General features: G+C 40.1%; 1 protein-coding gene and 1 long non-coding RNA gene across 4 annotated transcripts in view; one reads left to right on the top strand and one right to left on the bottom strand.

Annotated features, from left to right (window-relative positions):
- The window catches only part of LOC131922122 (uncharacterized), a 32,649-nt gene extending 26,058 nt beyond the window's left edge, over positions 1-6,591 (top strand). The window contains exon 4 of the long non-coding RNA XR_009382217.1: positions 6,544-6,591. This is a non-coding gene — a long non-coding RNA (uncharacterized LOC131922122). The remainder of the gene's footprint in view (positions 1-6,543) is intronic.
- Zbtb20 (zinc finger and BTB domain containing 20) overlaps positions 1-19,505 on the bottom strand; it is a 560,418-nt gene that overhangs the window by 106,775 nt on the left and 434,138 nt on the right. The gene's annotated exons all lie outside the window — the stretch shown is intronic.

Here is a 19,505-nt window from a genome sequence, read left to right on the forward strand (position 1 = left end):
AGGAAGTAGTTACACCGCAACCACTTTGCTCTTTTATATTCCAGGCAACACACTGATGAATATAATTCATAATGAACATATTCAACATTTTTTCCATCAGTTCAATACATTATTCATACAGATCAGAGATGGGAAAGACTTAGTAGATTATGGAGTGCAGACCTCTTCTTTGCACTTTCTTTTTCCTCAAATGTTGATACTAGCTCAAAAACCAAAACCAAAACCTAAGCCAAAACCCACCCATAATTACAAAATAAAATAAAACAACAGATATATAGGGAAAGCAGAAGGTTCATAGGCTTTATAAATACAAAGGAGAATTCAGAAGCCTATAATCTGGCCAGGCTGTGGGAGAGGGGAGTTTCTGTCTTTTCCTAGGTAGAAGGCTGAGTATTGCTGACTCTTCACAAGACAGGGAGGCCAAGAGAGAGGAGGGTCACTTTCTGCCCCTGAGGCTGCAATTCGTAAAGCCTGAGTTCTCCGCCAAGTGTTCACTGTCTGACTCTGCAACCTGGTGTGGATTTAGGATGCAGGTACTACAGATAACTCTAGTTAGGACTCCGGGCACTCATGAGAATGATGAAGAGAAGATGTACAAATGAATAGAGTTAAAACCACTAGAGGATGCTCCCTGGGATTATCTGTACTATCAAGATAGGAAGACTCTGCAGATGCTCCTGTCTCTCTAGAGGAATAAATGCATGCATTTTAATATTCCCAGCAGCTGGTTCCTGTTGAATGCCATCAGGATGATTCAGCCACCCACCAGGAACACCAGGAACAGCAAGTGCACACACAGAAATCTGCAAAACTTTTTTCTTTTGATGCCAACACTATTACTCTGGCAAAGTCGAAATCCTTCATTGAATTACCAGTTCCCCTAAATGTGACCTTGTTTCCCTCACAACTACCAGCTCACACTCACATAAGAGGAACACTGGCAGATTAAAAGGCAACATTCTTCCTGACTTGAGCATACCCTGACGTCAGCCCATCCTTTGCATGCCCACATCATATACTTCGTTTTCATTTTCTCACTGTTTAATAACACCTTGAAGGACCAGCATCCATATGCACTCAGTTTCCCCAGTATGCTGCTCTCCCTACAGCCGAACCCTTGCAATTAATGCTAGTTGTATCTCTGCCTTTATATACTTCAATTAAAAATCATTTTCATGTTTTTAGTGTTTTTTTCCCTTTCACAATTACATGTTTAAAAAAATGTATAGGTTACAAAAAAACAACAATGTATAGGTTACAAAAAAACAACAATGTATAGGAAAACTATATTGACCATAAGCCTCATTAATAGAGAATTACAATGCCATATTTTGGACAATTAAAACTTCCCTACTTGCCTCTTCAAATTTAGCTACAATTAGACCATTAAGGGAAGAAAATGCCAAATATGACAGCTAGAGTTCACCAAGCCTCACTGCTATATTTTCAGGTCTCTAAAGTAAAATCTAGGGACATTCAACACAGAGCCAGGTGCTTTCAATGGCCATGAAAATATATGGCTGAAGAGGGAATCTATAAATGTAATGAATACACAATTGGCTTATAACAGATGCAACCAAAATTATATTCAAGATCTTGACCTGCTCTCTGAAGTGAAAGTTTCTATACCAAGTTACAGACAGAGCTATAACAAGATCATTAATCACATAAACCATGAACACAAGCAGACACTTCTGGGGATGCTGCAAAGAGCCATCCTAAGTGGTTGAGGTTCTATGGGGAACCTGAAGGCTAAAGTGGCACAGAGAGTCCACAGTGAACAACACTGATGTCTTTGATGGCATATCTGGAGCCAGCATTGGCCATGACCACCACTGTCCTAAACCTCTAGGAGAGAGTTGAAGAGGGCTGTGAGGAAGGAACAGGTAGAATATGGGCTTGTATAAGGAGATCCTATACATTTTTTCATCCAGATCCTATTATGTAAAAGTCATTCTGTACGTAGACTGATAAGATGCCAAACTAGTTTTATGGCTTTAAAGATTATATTAATAGGGAAAGACCTAGAAGTAGGGTAATAGTAGTGATAGTACTAATAAATTTGATATTGAGTAGTAACCATGGGCTACTCATTATGCTAAACACCTTATAGATAATATTTCCTAGAATATAATATTTATATAACATAATATAATATAATATCCAAGCAAGGTGGCCATTATTTCCTGCTTACAAAGATGAAAATGAGGCTTAATAAAATTATGTCCATTGCCCCAAATGATAAAGAATTGCCTTTTACTTTACAAACTCGAAGCTGGTATGAAAGAGAATATGCTAAAAGTCTGTAAAATACACATGGTGTCATAGAAGGGAAGGAGGGAGAATTTGCTTCTCTTTGGGACTCTGAGGAAGAAGGGATGAAAACATGTGGAGCATACTTAGGAGCCAAGGAGGGGCTCAGGTTGCAGTACCTGTCAGCTCAGGGAATCAGCACTGCCTGATTAGAACTCAGACCCTGGTGAGCAAATGCACAAGCTGGACAGCAGATTCACACGGAGGAAGGCCCATTTCTTTTGTTACTACCAAGTTCCTCTCTTTTTCTTCTCCTCCTTCTTTTTTTGTTTTTGTGGGGTAAGGGGAGCAGTGTAAACTCTAGAGAGCCCCTAGGACTTGCATGGTGCTTTTCTAAAATACAAAGATATCCTTGCCACACAGGCTTCCCCCTTCTTCATTTAAGGTGAGGTTATTGCTACTAAGGAAGGAACCCAGAAGGCTTGGTGCTCTCTTCTTCAGTTCCTTCTGGAAATCAAGCCTCTCTAGCTCTACAGATCTGTCCTGGGTGGAAGTACAGAGTAGCCAGGGACCTTTCCTTCATGTCTCACTTTTACCCTTCTCACTTAAGAGCAAGATGTCACTTTGCCATGTGTAAGTTTTTTTTTCTGGGCAAAGTTAGTGGTTTGATCCCAGAGAAAATTACTCTGTTAGGCCTCTAGTCCTCTGTAAAGCCCACTGTTCTTCCCTGTTTAGAACCCATGGTTCACAGGAACCAGGTATAGCATCATTGGTCCAGATAAATCAGTGCTTCACTTTCTCTATTGTAAGCTTTCCCGTTAAAATTCTATTTTTCAAATACAAGACACACACACACACACACACACACACACACACACACACACACCACACACATGTTTGTAAAAAGAATACAATTTACATGGCCTTACATCAGATAGTCTAACGTTCTTTCACTGAGATACTTTAGGCTCCTTCAGTCTTTGAGATACAATGATGTTGGTTTTATGATGCTGATATTTGCTTTTGGACATGTAAAGCTGAGCTTTTAAAATTTCAATCAACAGCATGACAACTGGTTCTAGCAGTTACACTCCTATGACTCTTTAAGCAGATGTGCACAATAGCTCTTTCCAACCATTACCACCCTGAACAACCAAAGTTTATGATGTTACCGTAATTCCCTGAAAGAGTTGAATTCTATCGTTGATTATACCCTATAGAAAAGTCCTGCCTCTCTATCCACTTTTACAATTGATTGACTCTTCTTTTCCCTATCTGTTAATTCTGTTCCCAGCCACAAGCTTTAAAGGTCTCCACTAACTAATCATTAGCCCTACCCTCCTGACCTTGCTCATTGAGTTCACTCTTACTGATGTAATCACACATGCTTCTCTGTAGTTATGTTCGTCATGGTGCTTGTTAGAATTACCATCATTCCTACTGCACCTCAGTTCAACCAAATTAAATGTGTTTGGACTTGGTCATCTTTCATTTCTTCAGATGATTTCAAGTAGATATGTTATTTTACATGATCAATAAATATCTTGTCAGTGAAATGATGTACTGATAACAGGTTGCTAATTGGGAACAAAATCTTAAATACTAGAGGGAATTTTCTAAATTCAGATAGTGGCATTTCACTGGCATTCCACAGGTTCAAAATTTCTTAATGTTAACTTAGTCCTTCAGAGTAATCTATTAAAGCAATATATATAAAATATATATAATAGGTATCTATGTATGCAATGAATTCATTTTTAGAAGGAATATTAAATCTGATCCACACTGACCATTCACTGACTTTCTGATGTAGCCTAAAATGTTCCTTTGCTTTACTTAAAGCCTGATTTTTTTTTTTTTTTTTTGGCTAGTATAGTCTAAAGACTGTAGAGTGGCAGTGTCCTTCACAGACAATGCACATATCTTTTAACTTTTGTTCGTTTTATCGTCATGGTGTATGCATACATATAAATAAATGCACAATAGTTTAGCTTCAGAAATGTTTATCCTAAACTCTAAAAAAAAAAACAAAAAAAAAAAACAAAAAACGTAGCTTAACTAGAACATTGGATATCTGGCCTCTCCTCATTGCTGTTTTGCTATAAGGCTCTGAGTGCCGCCTTATAAAACATCTATCCATTTATTTGCACGTTTAATCTGAAGTGTAGAGTTTCAGGACTGGGAATGGGTTGCAGGTTGTTCTCTCCTGGTTATTTTTGGCTTTAAGAACATTGATCACTTTATCATTTTCTTGTGTTAAACTGCTTTAAACACAGCACAAATGTTATTCTCATCATGCCAGAAATGGGTTTGGAATTGATTTTGAGTTTCCATTAATTTTACTCTTCGCTCTCTGTAAGAAGTTTTTCACTTGTTTCAATTCCAAAAGATACTTTTGTTCAAAAGATGCGGGAGAACAATACTCCGGGAGCCTCAGCTGGCCCAGGAAACTCAGATGTTCTACTTTACAGAAGCGAAGTTACTGAATTCACTAGCACGGACTTTGCTAAAATTAGTGAAGACTCATTCATCTGAATGCAGTTTCAAGGGCTTCCTCCCTCTTCTCTCCACAGAAGTGCTCAGCAAAGCATGCATCTTCTGAGAAGCCCGCCTGATTGGTCCGGGTTGGCACTGTTTCAGTGTTTGGCCTACGGCGGCTGCTTAGGCAGAATTTTGTCTCATCCTCCTGTTTTCCTGGAGTGTATCAAGCTCAGACACGTGGTTGCAAAGGAAACCCAAGTCCTTTAAAAATGCTATTTCTTCTGGTGGTAAGGCCAATGCCAGTTCTATTTTGGCCAAATGATCTTATCAAGATTTAACAAGAGATACTCAATAACACCTCTAGTCTATGAGAAGACAGACCAAGGAAGAGAACTTATTACATCTTGCATACATATATTTCCCCTCCTGGTACCAGGGAAGGGTAATGATCAAACTTATTATTGGTACTGAAGATAATACAAACTGACAAGAATGCTGTGGCAATTACTCATTTTGATTAATTTACAAAGAAATAAACAAGTATTTCTTTCTATATTAAAACAGACACTAGAGATCTATTTTCAGACACTGTATTTTTTGCTCCCATAAAGGCACCTTACAGGTCTGCCTTACCATCCACGGTGCTGTCACAATTCAGAATTTGTTGCATTTCAGCCAGATTCTCTAGACTAACTAGATGAAACAATTGCATTACAGCATTAAGATTCCTTTGCGGAGTCAAATGAAAGGGGAGCTGTACAGTTCAGATAGCTTGAAAGGCTTGTCACGAACACAGGCAAACACTGCACATGCTATATTTTTCCAGGTTTATAGTCCCTCTATGAAAACTGTTAGGTTTTCACTCCACACTTAGGAGTATTAAGAACCACAGGGAGAAATTTAGATAGGTAAGCCTCACTTCTCACACTACCCTTACTGCTCCCCTGCAGTTCTGTGTTTCCTAACAAATGCTCCATGTCTTTAAAAAGGGCCAGGAAATCTCTTCCTCCAACTCTACGGGCTTTGATTTTATGTGAGTATCATGACACACCTTAAAACAGAGAGTCCCACAGACTGCAGTGGGACGTTCATTTAAATCCAGACTTAGGGGGAAGAGCTCCATCTACTGAATCAGTTAGATCACAGTGTGCACCCTATAGTTATCCCCTTCATTACTTTAACACTTAGAAGCCCTGGAGAGAACAGACAAGTTACAGGCATGGCCATCGAAACAACTAGTTGTGAGCCTAATGCTCTTTTGGATATTTCCCAGATGCCCTAAGCCCCCTTTCCTTTGTCCTTCCCAGTTTTCAAAGCTTTCTATGTTTCAATATAAAACGAAAACAGGATGTTTTGCTATGTGAACCATCTCTTGGAAGCAACAGAAAGCCATTGGCATTGAAGGAAAAGCCTTAGCTAGGTGAAGGGAATACGCAGGAAGAAAAACTGTCCCTGGCAGGTTGAATCAACTACGAAAATGCAAAAACCCAGTAGCTTCCTTACTCCTCCTACCTTGTATGATTTCTGAGAAAGGCTACAGCCCCCAGGACCAGCTCTCTGGGCTCTCCTTAGCTGCTGTGTTGCTGTGGCATTGGGAATGTGCTGTGGCTTCCTACGATTATAGGGAAATGCTTCACAAGCCAAAAAAGTCACAAACAAATTCGAAATTAAAAAAAAAGCATAAAACAGCTGATTTTATTGGAAAAGGGCTTGGCATTTCCATGCATATGCCACAATTTTCTTTGGTAGTTCCTAGTTCTAGGATCAGAAAAATTATTATGTCATACTTATTAGTGCCGTTTTTTTCAGGGTTGCTGATGGTACAGCCTGGATAAACGGACCCACAAAATACAAGGTAAAGATGATATCTCCTGTTTGAAAACTTTCTAGGGGATCACAGGTTTAAAAGTTTCTTTCTCAGAGTGCTAGTGACATTTAGAAACATATAGTCTCTCTAGATTAGAAAAGAATAAAAGAAAAAAATCAAAATAAAAAAACCAAAAAACCACTTGTTAACACACTAACAGATATGGAACAAAGCAAGTGGTATCTGAATAAACTTAGCATTAAAACCTGCATAAAATGTAGGAGTGTGCAAGACCTATGAAATAGAAACTAAGGTGACTTATAAAAATATAAACCTGTTTAGAAGCATATGTGGATAATAATCAAAAGCAACAGTTTATTGGATTTTTAAATTACACAAAAATGATAAAATAACAAAAGTTCACTAATTTTTTCTTTTATGTAAAAAATTAATATAAATGTTAAGTGGCTTTGTGTGTCTTTTGCTGTATATGCAAGTATGCATGCATATGTGTTTACATATATCTGCATACACAGACACACAGACACACACACACACACACACACACACCCCTGCATAAAGTAATGCTGTTTGGCAATGAAGGGTAATATGACAAATGAAACGTTAAGCTGAATTATTTCAAATTGGGTATTAAAATTATCAGTAGGCTACTTATAGGCTCCTTAATATTTCTTTTTAGTACACTAAATTTTTGAATTTGATCTTAAACCACGTAAAGAAAACCCGAATTAGAAAAGAATTGCATATTAAAATGTATTTTGTTAAAATAACCTGATTATTTACATTTATTAGAATATTTAAAATTCATAAAACAAAAATACAAATACAAAACAATAACAACAAAACCCAAATGGATAACTAGATTTTTAAAAAATTCTTTTCAGTTTTGAGTCACAAATAAGTATGAGAAATTTCATCTTAGAGGGTAACTTGTTTGGATAGTTCTAAAAGCTCACAAATGAAAAAAAACCCTCCACCATAACTGTAACAAACAGCTAATGAAGAGCTCCATTCTAGCAAGAATCCATCAGAACTGCAAGCTGGAGAGGGACACTGCAGACCTGAGAGAGAGGACTACATGGGGCCCCACTGGACGGACGGACGGAGTTCTGGAGATGCAGCTTTCTGGAAATGGGAAGTGTCACCATCAGGGACAGCAAGGACTGCGCTGGGGCAGCAGCAGCGAGGACAGCGCAGCCACCCAGAACACCTGGGCCTGTCTGCAGTGGAGGCCAAGTCAGCGAGAGGACAATCCACTGCTTTTGTCATTTGCCTCTGCAAGGCTGGCTTAGGGGAAAAAAAAGCTTGCACAAAAGATACATGTGTTCCTTTTCTGGTATTATTACAGGCCCACCTAGATTTAGCTTTCGATTCCAGATGAGATCAGACATGTTCAGACTAGCACATCTTTGCTTTGTAAGCACTAAGCTTCCAGCATTTTACTGGCAAATTCGAGTATCCCTAAATTTATGCACAATAGATGCCCCTAAAAATCTTCAAATCTTCGGTTTCAGTCAAATTCCTCATTGAGTTAATTTTTTTTCTCCATTTACTTTACTAGTAATAAGCCAGAAAGTTAAGGCAGGCAACTCACATAGGAAAGAAAAGTTGAATAGTACTTACCCTAAGTACAGTGTGCAAGCCTTAGTGGGCAATTCACTTTTTCTCTATGATAGTTAGAAGGGTATCCAGGTCTGAACTCAGCTCTTGCCCCTTTCCCTTCTGGAAACCTGAGTAGACTCACTGAAGGTGCCTCAGAGAAGGATCACACAAATCGACAGCCTTACCTGTGGCCATCCAGAAGACTGCACTTGGTGTGCATTTAAAAGTATGAATAAAGTCAGAGACAGCGCATGCTCAGCAGGCAATTCAAAAATATTTATAACATTGTTGTCTCAAAAACAAATTTCCTCAAACAAAGCAAAACTCACATTTCTTATCCATGCCAAGTTTAACGTTCTGAGACAGAGCTGTTTTGGAGTTTTCCGTTGGGGGAAAAAGGTTTTTAAAAAAATTTTTTTTTGAGTCGAAGGAGAATAGTTCTCCCTTCCCTTTCGGGTACCCTTAAAGGGGTGGAATAAATTTCTCTTCAAGTTTCAACAAAATTCATCGTTGGTTATGAAAAGACATTGCACAGAAAAGGTTCATGAAAAATAATTTCAGAGTAAGTAACAAGAAACTAAAAACTACAGGTCTACAGCATGTAGCGGTCACCTGAACCTTTAAGGCAGTCTTGTGTGTTGTTAACACAAACACACCCCCACACAATCAGGATCTAGTATGTTCTGTATGGCAAGAATAATGTATAGACAACCTTTATGCATATCGAGAGAAGTTATGCTTTTTTTTCTAACTAAAATCTGAACTCTTCAAAACTAAAAAAGAAAAGCATCGAATTTTAGGGCAAATCCAGCAATAATTGTCAGTATAACTGTCTTACACAGCTGTCGTGGAAAGGTAGCCGGTCGACCACACATTGGTCAGTTAAATTTTGAGATACACAAAATAAAAATTTGATTGAGTTAAGGTTTTAAAAGTACTAATTGTAGCAGGAATGCCTGCCTGCCTCTCTCCTGTTTGGGAATTTCTCCTTCTCTGCCTTGAATGCCCTAAATATCCCATTTACCATCTCTCACCAAACCCCGAACCAACAGCCCACAGATCTCAAAGACCTTATTTAAACCTCTTACTTAATTCTTAAGTCTCTGAATGGATTGCAACTCCTGCTCCACTTTCCAGGGGTGCTCAGCTGGCCTCACAAAAGCTCCACAGACATATCCTTCACTATCTCTGATGTTTGCTGAACAGAGAGTGCCGGGGTCGGGGCAAAATCAAGAATTGAAAAAAAGTTGATTAAAGTGAAACTAGGTACAGATTTGAAGAAGTCGCCTCTACTTTTATTCCGCTCTCAACTCCGCACAGGTGTTTCCTAACTCACACTGCTGTGCACGCTGCTGAGGAGGAGGAGGAGGGAGCTTGAAGGTGAGGGAGGAGGAGGGAGCCTGAGGTGAGGGAGGAGTGGGCCAAGGTCTGACCAGCAGGCATTTAGGAGCTGCAGTCTCCTGTGTTAATGGATGTGTTTAAAAATGGACCCCCCCAAAAAGCAGCCCAGAATGAGGTTTCTTTTTGGCAAGTGATTAAACCACTATACTGAAATAATTAAAGCTTTGTCCTTAAATAAAGCATCAGATCAACAGAACAAAAACAAAGATAAAAACTGCACACACATATGCATGCATGCACACACACTCTGACACACATACACAAAACTAGCGGGTGAAGGGAGAAGGAAATTAAATAAAAGAAAACAAACAGAGTCCTAACAGGCCATTCTCCAAAAAGAAATCTAAATAAAAAGTCATATGATATCTGATAGTGCAGGACACGTCGCCAAGAACCAGAGCGGATTGCCTCCAGGAAGAAAGGGCCAGTGTATTCCAGCTCAAAGAGCTTTTCTTTCCTCCTCCTCTATTTTTTTCCCCTTTCTCCTCCACTGTGAATGTTCCTCTCAGGTCAGATCTAGGAAGAAGCCCAGAGTGACAGCTATCACCTTTCACTGTACTCTGCCGGCACAGCTAGCTGATGGGGGCACAGCTAGCTGATGGGAGCTGCCTGCCTTGGATCAAGGGGAGCCACGCTGCTCTCAGCAACAGCCTCTTCTAGTCCCTCTGTCCCTCTGAGAAAACACTCCGGTCACATCAAAAACCAGAGAGGGAGAGAGGAAGGGTGGGGAGAAGAGAGAGACACACAACCCAAAATATGCAGGTATAACAGCTGCAGCAACAAGAGGGTTCAGGAAAAAAAAAAAAAAGAAAGAAAGAAAGAAAAAAAGAAAAAGAAATCAAGTCTCTGTATGGGGGTGGGAGGGAGGAAACAATTCTCAAACCTCTTGCTTTCAATCTAAAACTTTTTAAAGACAAAGTTGCTTTTATTTTTGATGGCTGACTTTCATTTTAGGATCGTTTACCCCTTAAGCACTATTAAAAGCATTAAAAATTCTACAAAAATATAGACATCTGAGTGTAATTCAAGAATTTTCCTCAAGAAAACATGTAACTGTAACAAGTGATCTCCCCTAGAAATTTTGGATTTGTCCACACTTCCCCTACTTCTAGTATCTTTCCGTGAGGTCAGGTGCTAGCTCAGCCACCCAGTGCCAGGTTTAATTTGAGGGTCATTACTGAAGGAGCATACACATAGAAGGAAGGTTCCCCAAAAGACTCCTTGTTATCAAGTTACTTCAAACACAAGCACTCGGACCTCCCAGCCGGGACGGTTGACTAGTGAGGCGTTGCCCTCTGCCCCAGAAACACTGTGCCCTTAAGAAATCCAGATAGACACGCATTTCATAAATATGGGAAAATGTGTATGTCTGGAGTATTTCTTATAGTTTCCACTCCCAGGGTTAATGAATAGATTCTATTTTTCCATAAATGGGAGGAAGAAAGAAGGAGAGAGTTTCTGAGTCGTGAACAGCTGCAGTAGTTGCTTCCTCTGAGCCACAGTTATGTGCAGTTAGGTGCTCAGCTAATCTGTCTTTTCGGTTTTGGTGGAGCTTCTGGCTATTTATTTACTCTTTGCTCAGTTTAGTGTCAATTATGTACCTTCAAAAGATTACCACACAACAATCAAAATATAAATGCATTAAGAGTAGAACTTTCGGAAAGAAAGCATTTCCTAGGGATTATAATTCAAGGATATCAGTATAAAAATATAAATGTACAGCATGTATTAAAAGATAAGACTGTTTACTACACTTTGCACATACAGTTTACATCCTGATTTTTCTTTTCTTTTGTTAGAGTATTAATTTGAAAATGATAAGAATTTTGGAATGTTTGCTACAAACACAAATTCACAGTGGAAATACACACGCATAGGCAAAACATCAAACAGAATACAAAGCTACGTGGCAATCAGAATTGTTGAAAAACCTCTGTCTAGGCTCTATTTTTCTTGAACTAATATAACATAGACTGAACAAGTAATGTCTCTGGGGGTTTGGTCACTTATGTCATAGAAACAAAATATGAAAGATAAATATCTACCCCCTTACTACCTCTTCTTTTAACTGACAAGTGGCACAAGCGATGCCTTTTAGGCAGATGGATGCAAAAACTTGTGAGATCAAATGAACTGATGTACCCCATTGGTATTTTGGGAGCTCAAATTCCATAATTAACTTTTTGCCCAAGTGGCAAAAGTAGAGGATGTTCTTGTCACTAAATTGATTATTTGATGGACTCTTGCTCTTTCTCCTACAAGATTTCAGGGACACAAAAATGGAAGAGACATACTAAGAGAGGATGCCTCCTGAGCAACTTTTACTGTGAGTAGGAAAGAACAGCAGAGTGAGCAGAGGAACAGTTGAATTTAGAAAGATTGGAAGAGGAGAAAAGAGCAACACAGCCAACTTAATTAGCCATTCCTTTTAATTTCTCATGGATATATGTAGGGTGACGGAGAGAAAGATAACTAGGTTTCTTTTGAATGTCTTTGTGTGTTTATAATGTTCTGTTCCTGTCTCTTTCTTTTTCAGGCAAAAAAACTAATAAAAATAGAAAAACATATATCAGACATTAAGCCCCCCCTCCCTTTGTAAAGAACTCTTTGTTCTCCAGTGAAAATGCTGAAAAATCCCCGGGCAGCTACTCCCTGAAACAAGTGCAAAACACTTAGAGGCTTTTGGGCTGGCTGGGAGCCAGGAACCCTCCCGCTGTCTGGTTAGAAGAGGAAAAAAAGAAGAGAGAGGGGAAGAGGGATGGGGGAGAGGGAGAGAGGAAGGGAGGGAGGGAAGGAGAGAGAGAGGGAGAGAGAGAGAGAGAGAGAGAGAGAGAGAGAGAGAGAGAGAGAGAGAGAGAGAGAAGAGGAGAGAGAAATTGGAGCTTCCTTTTAACAGACCCTAGGAAGCAGCGTTTTTTCTTTTTCTTTCTTTTCTTTTCTGTTTTTTTTCAAAACTGGCGGTCAAGCGTTAAGTAACTCCCGTCTAAATCCACCTGCTAGAAATGAACTTGGGTACCCCCCAGGGGTGCACAAAGACAGAGAAGACAGTAACACACTCCATACTCTCTCCCACCCCCCGTGTACTGCTTCCATTCTCCCTGCTCCCATACACAAATGCCCACAGCTTCTCACGCCGCCCCTCTTACCCCCCAACAACAAACACAGCAAAATACATGCTCCCTCAGTCTCCTTAAAAAAAAAAAAAGCCTTTCCACCTCGGTTGCGACACAGTGATAAGGGGTAGAACATCTCATACCTGGTGTGAATGCTAATCAGTCAGGAGTTCTCCTTTTCCCAAGACAGGGAACTGTTTCCTTCCAAATTTATTAGAACCTCCTCCACTGCCTCTTTGAAAAACCTTCTTTGTCACCCTCTCCCAAGTCCCGATACTTCTTTAAAAAAAAAATGGCTTCGGAGCTCCTTCTATTCTTGATATTGATTCTCTCTCTCTCCCCCCACCCCTCCTCCTCTCTCCTGTCTGTGTCTCTTCTGAGTGGTCTATTGATAAGTCCCTGGAGGCACTGGGTCAGCCTGCCCGTAGGAAACCAGACACAATGCACAAATCTCCGAGTGCCATTCTGCCATCAGCAAGCAGACCACGTTTAGGAGAGAGAGAGGGAAAAAAAACAGTAGAGCAAGAGACAGAGAGAGAGAGAGAGAGAGAGAGAGAGAGAGAGAGAGAGAGAGAGCGCAAACGAGGGAGGGAGAGAGAGACTGAGAGAGAGGAAGAGAGAGGGAGGAGGAGAGAGAGAGAGAGAGGGAGAGACAGAGACACACCGAGAAGGAGAGAGAGCGTGTGAGAAAAAGACTGATTGGAACAGGAGGGAGGGAGAGAGAGAAAGGGAGAGGGAGAGAGAGCGCGAGAGGGAGAGCGACACTGCCAGTCAGGTTAATCATCCCTACTTTAATTAGCTGTTCGGCTTAGACATAAAACAATTGAATTTGAATGATCTGTCAGCAGGCTCGGCTGAACCAGAGGGGAAGCGAATATTACAAAAAGACTGTTGGTGTGTTCTGATAAGCAATACTGCTCGTACTGACAAACCCTCAAAGGGGAACTATTCAAACTTACAACTAAACAAAAAGTGCAGATACAAATGGCACCGGATAGAGGTCTTTTTTAAAAAATGCAGTTTTCTCCCCTAGTTTTGTGAATTGTAGATATTTGTGAGCAGGTGCCAGCGTGTCGGGGGTTTGTGTGTCATGTGTGAAAGTTTATTAACGATGGTCTAGGAGTGCAGCAGACAGATGCTGCAGAGGACAAGACAGGTACAGTCAGATGCCGAGTCTAGATCTTGGAGGGAGATGGATGCTGGAAAAAGAGGCACCATGGAAAGAGATCAGCACAGACAAAGTCAGCGGGCAGAAAGGCAGACAGATTTTAGGCATGGCACGATCTCATCTAAAAAGGCAAAAGTTCTGATGCAATAATAGGTGGAAAACAATCCATCCACCCTCCTCTCCCGGGTGCACTCCAAGGTACAGTTAAAATGGATTAATCTTTGTGACAAACAGAGCTGGTAAGGCAGACCACGGCAGACACTGAAGGCGATTTGCAGACTCAGAGAATACAAAGCTGGAAAAAGACCTAGAGATGAACCTCTCCCATCCCTCATTTGGCAAGGGAGGAAACTGAGGCCCAGAAACTCAGAGCAATAAATCACAAAGGCAGTAACTGTGTTAACACTAGAACCCAGAGTTCTAAAAGCCTGGAGACCTGTTTCATGTATCACCAAACTGCTAGAATTTCATAAAGATTCTGGCTCAACAGATATGAAAATCACCCTTGCCACCAGGATAACAATATTCCTCCATCTAAACAATTAGTGCAAAAACCTCCATTTCTCCCCAAATATCTACATCCAAGGGAAATAATTTTTGGTTTGTTTTCTGTTCATTCTCAGAGTATAGCAGACAGATGTAACATTATGAGGTCCCGTCTGAGCAAGGTAGAGCTTGTGCTACATTTTCAAGCTAACACAGCGAGTGGATTGATCTGCAAAGACCTCGCCCAGACTTTACAATCTCCTCGGTGAACATCATCTACTATGTGCCACCATGTAAGAAGATGTGGCTTTTAATAAAACACATTTCTAAAATACGGGCACAGTGTGGGTGAAAGAGATTGAGTCTTTCAGTTTATGATAGAGTTTTAAATGACTAATGAGATTTTCTACCTAGATGATTAGCTATGGGCAACTTTTCTGATATATTTCAATTGAAACAAGCCACCAAAAAAGGGGGGCAATTGTATTATTTGCTCATGAATTTGATTACATGTTTTTGGGGACACACGATCCCATTTAGTAAGGAGCTCTCTCTTGACAACAGAAAATTGAGGGTGTGTGTTTTAAAAGGAGGGGGTGCTTATAAAAAGAACAGTGCCATCAGATGTTACTGGAGAGATTAAGCCTCTCGTCCTAAAACAAGAATCATGATGTATATAAAAGCAAAAACTGTCAGTCATGCTTCAGTAACGACGGTGCTACTTAGGGTAAAAGAAGAAAACCGAAAGAAATGTCAGGCACCTGGAACCCACTCAAAAGCAAGCACCCGAAAGAAGTCATAGCCCAAGTGATTTAGTTTATTTGCACACTGACCTCTTTACCAATAGCTGCTGTGACTGGCCGGAAATACAAGGTCCGCAGGCAGTTTGGAGGTGAGAGAGAGAGAAATTTTGACATTGGGTGATCCTCCTGCAGTCTCAAAGTATATGATGGGGAAGCCCAGGGCAGGGCAGGGCAGGGAGGTGGTTACAAATGCACGCCGGCCGGCATGCTGTATATGGAGGGCACAAGCTTCACAGCAAACACAGCTTTCTAACATTTCACGAGACACAGCTTTGCTCAAAGCCTCAGTCTTCCCATCTGTGGCAAGTGATGACACTGGCCCAGTTGAAGACAGCAGAGACTAATATAAGGAAAGTACACAGACTTGTAACTACCTGGTAGTTATTGCGGAAGGCTTAATATGAAGGTTAACAAAGCACAATGATGGACGATGGGCGTGCTGAGTGTGCTCTATCCAAAGCCTGGCAGTTCAGCTCATAAAAGCAAACAAGAAAGCAAAGATGGAGGATGTAGACTTATATTAGAAAGGGCTAGCAATGGAGATCAGTGAAGTTTAGAACCTTACATTTCTAACATCTAAACTTACAAGGTGTTAGTTCATCTGAAGGCCACAAAATTTCATTATTCCCAAATTCAAGAACATTTCCTGGCCCACAATAAGGACGACATCCACTATGTTCTGGGACAGTTGCTTTGGACTGAGCACGTCTATTATAAATTACTGTCACAGCAACACTGTGCGTTAGGTACTCGGGTGCCTCCATTTCACAGCAGAGGAGACTCAACTACAGTGAGGTCATGAGACCTGCTAAGTTACAGAACTGGAAACAGAGCTAGGATTCAGTGCAGGCAGTATGACCCTAAGCCTGCATTCTCAGCCTGGCACCCAGGAGGTTTCACAAACCGGTACGTTAAATGAACAGTAAATGAATAAAGCACATTTAAAAATTTCAGTAGAAAGAATATAACTCTCAGAAGCTTGAGAGTGATCAGAAGCCAGGGTGCACACGCCCTGGCACAGGGTGCACACGCCCTGGCACAGTGTTGAGACGGGGTGAGATGAAGACCGCTGACCATGACCACCCAGGACATTTAAGTATCTGATGGTATTTTTAGCACTTTGAGGGGAGTGTTAGCACACAGGTTATTAATTGGCTTAATTCCAGTTTGGATAATTACATCGTGTCTCTTTAATTTGTCCCCTGACAATGCTATCCTTCACTCTCTGTCACAGACATGCTCTTTTAAGAAGCATATGAACACACACAAACATGTAGTTATATTTAAGGTTTGCATAATCACTTAGGCTGCTGCTTCCCCCCTCCATGCTAAATGGTTAGTATACAGTAGACATGTAATAAATAAATGAATAGGGAAAGGAATAAAAGTCATTATAAAACAAAGATAACTAGTTGAAGCTAGGATTTCTATTTGGCACTCAAACAAACAGATTATTATTTTTCTTTCTTTCTTTTTTAAATAAACAGATTATTAAATCATTTCCTTGGTGACAGGATTCCAATAATATATATGTATTCCAATAATATATAGATTTCATGGATAGATATTTCCTGAGCTAATGACTTGCTTATGATAAAATAATTTCTTTATTCTATGTATTTTTAGCATAAATATATCAATGACATTTCTGATGTTTTTAGATTAGACAAAAGGACTGGGTACTGTATGTACAGCATATATAATATAAGTCTCATGTAGAACAGCTGGTAATCTGGGCATTAGACGCTGGCTTTATAAAACCTCCAAATATTTTATAGGAGATAACCTAGTTTAGTAAGTGCAGAAGCTTGACAGTCAAAGTAGACACACCCCTCTCCTTTTCCCAAAGAACTTTTGGTCTAGGAAAGATTGTCCTGTCCACATAACACCACAAGAAGCTCCCAGAGGCCCACATCTTAGTCACATGCACAAATAAGTAGCTTCATGCATGGTACATCACACTTTACCAGTGCATACCTACATGAATGAATCACCAAATGTAAGGCGTATGGAAAAGAGAAAAAAGGGTTAATTTATTTACTATGCATGAGAGTTTCTAGACCTTTGCTTCTCCAGCTTTTAGTTCAAAATTCCATGCATACTCTGCACATAATAATAAATGCCATAACTCCGAATATGCCAGAATCTGATTTACTTTCAGGCACCTTTCTGGTTCAGCTCTCAAAGTCTTCTTTCTTATAAACTTCCTCCAAACGATTCTTTGTGGTCCTCTGTGAATCATCACTTAAAAGGCAGTGCTTATGGGGTGACCTTAATGCAATAGGGAGATGGTATCAAACCTGCCCTACTTCCTTTTGAGAACCAAAGGTTAATTTCATGACCTTGTCTGCAAACAGGCCTAAATACAATAATAAACAAATAAACAAACAGCCTGTCCTCATTTCTTTGGGACTGCTCAGTGATCTCTCAGTGACTGCCTTCTTGTTAGTCACTAATGCTTTGAGACTGACCTCTGTGGGAACAAGGCCTTCCATTTTGTTTGGCATATTTAACGTATTGTCTCAAATGACTACTGCTCACACTGGTAGATGACACCGCATTAAAGCTGAAAGTACCAAATATTTTCACAGTTCTTAATACAACATTTTTATCTAGGCCCCAAGTTTCCAGTATATAAAATGGGTATGCGTATTACCCTAACACCAGTGATTTAATGCTCTAAATGATATTATTCAGGAGGATACTTAAGAATCAGCCACTGGGTGGTGATGGTACATGCCTTTAATCCCAGTACTCAGGAGGCAGAGGCAGGCAGAACAGATCTCTGTGAGTTTGAGGCCAACCTGGTCTAAAAAGTGAGTTTCAGGACAGAGAAACAGGAATTTACACAGAAAAAAACTGTCTCAAAAAAGAAAAAAAAAAAAAAAGAAAAAAACCAAACCAAACCAATGAGCAAACAAAATTAGTCATGCAAATACTCATACTGTTTATTTGTTTTTATAGCCTCACCACTATTTTTACAGAAAGAGGTCCTTAGAGAACATATTCCAAATTTAAACTTAAGTGAATTTTAAATTAGAAGAGAAAGTGGACAACATTCATCCTGAATACTGGAGATGGTAAGCAAGTCCCTAGTTTTAAAATGTAATCCAGTAATATAATAGAAGAAAAGGTCTTCAGTAGGTGCTTTGTTTTCTCTGTAGCCTAGGAAAGCTAAGTTGTAGAGAAGGCTTATCTGATAAGCTTAAGGTCAAACAACTGAAGAAAAGCACCTATTTTGGGACTCAATTCCTCTGTCCCTCTCCATGTTTGCTTTGCTCATACTTTCCGAGCTGTCTTTCGTACCCTTGGCTTCCACAATCCTACTCTCTTGTCCTTTTGGATAAATTCTATTAAAATAAGTCTTAAATTCTGACGCCAAGAAAGGGGTAACTATACACTTGGTCTTATGACCATACTGCAAAGGAACTGTGCTAGGTGGATTGATGGATAGCCTCACAATACACCCATGTCCTAACTCCCAGAACCTGTAGGTTACCTTATATGGCCAAGGGGGTCTTGTGGATGTGATTAAACCAACACTGTTAAGATGGGGAGATTATCTGGGATTTCCTAGTTCGGCTATAAATACAGTCACAAGTTCTTATAAGAAAGAGGTAGGAGGATCAGTCAGCTGATATGCTGGCAGAAGTTGGAGTTGGAGCTATGCAAGAGAGGGGCCATAAGCCAAGGAGTGCAGAGGTTCTCAAAGACAGAAAGGGCAAGAAGGTGAATTGGCTTCTAGAATCCCCAAAATGAATGAACTCTAGGAAGACCCTGACTCTAGTGCAGTAAAACAAGTTCAGACTTCTGCTCTCAGAACTGTAATGAGGATAAATACGCATGGTATTAAAGTAGCAGGCTTGTGGTAATTTGTTCTAAAAGCCCAGGAAATTAATACAGGCACCGTCAGCTACATTGGTCTGGATATTATCTTTTGATACAACTAAAATTTCTTAGTTTTTTTTTTTTAAATTCACTTTGGCAGATATATTACTTTGTTGGTTCTAACTGAGTTTACGTTACAAGAGCCTTTATCAGTCACAGTGTCTGGCTGACAAAGCACGGGTGAGTCTTTTCTTTCTGCTCTAAGAACTCCCTCCTAGGTTCACACAAAGCCATGCTCTTAAAACATGTCGTAAAGGGGTCCACTGAAGATCCATCTAATGACACTTGCTGAGGGATAGCACTCATATTTCCTAGTTAATGACAATAGTAATTCTAGTTAGAAGGAAGCTGAAGGATTTCAGTGTCCGATTCTTCTTTCATGTTTATTTTTATTTATGTATATGTGTCTCTTTAGTATGCTACATGTGTGCAGGTGCTCAGAGAAGCCACAAGAAGGCACCAGAGCCAGGCGGTGGTGGCGC

The sequence above is a fragment of the Peromyscus eremicus genome, chromosome 12 (assembly GCF_949786415.1).
Source record: "Peromyscus eremicus chromosome 12, PerEre_H2_v1, whole genome shotgun sequence".
Taxonomy (NCBI): Eukaryota; Metazoa; Chordata; class Mammalia; order Rodentia; family Cricetidae; genus Peromyscus; species Peromyscus eremicus.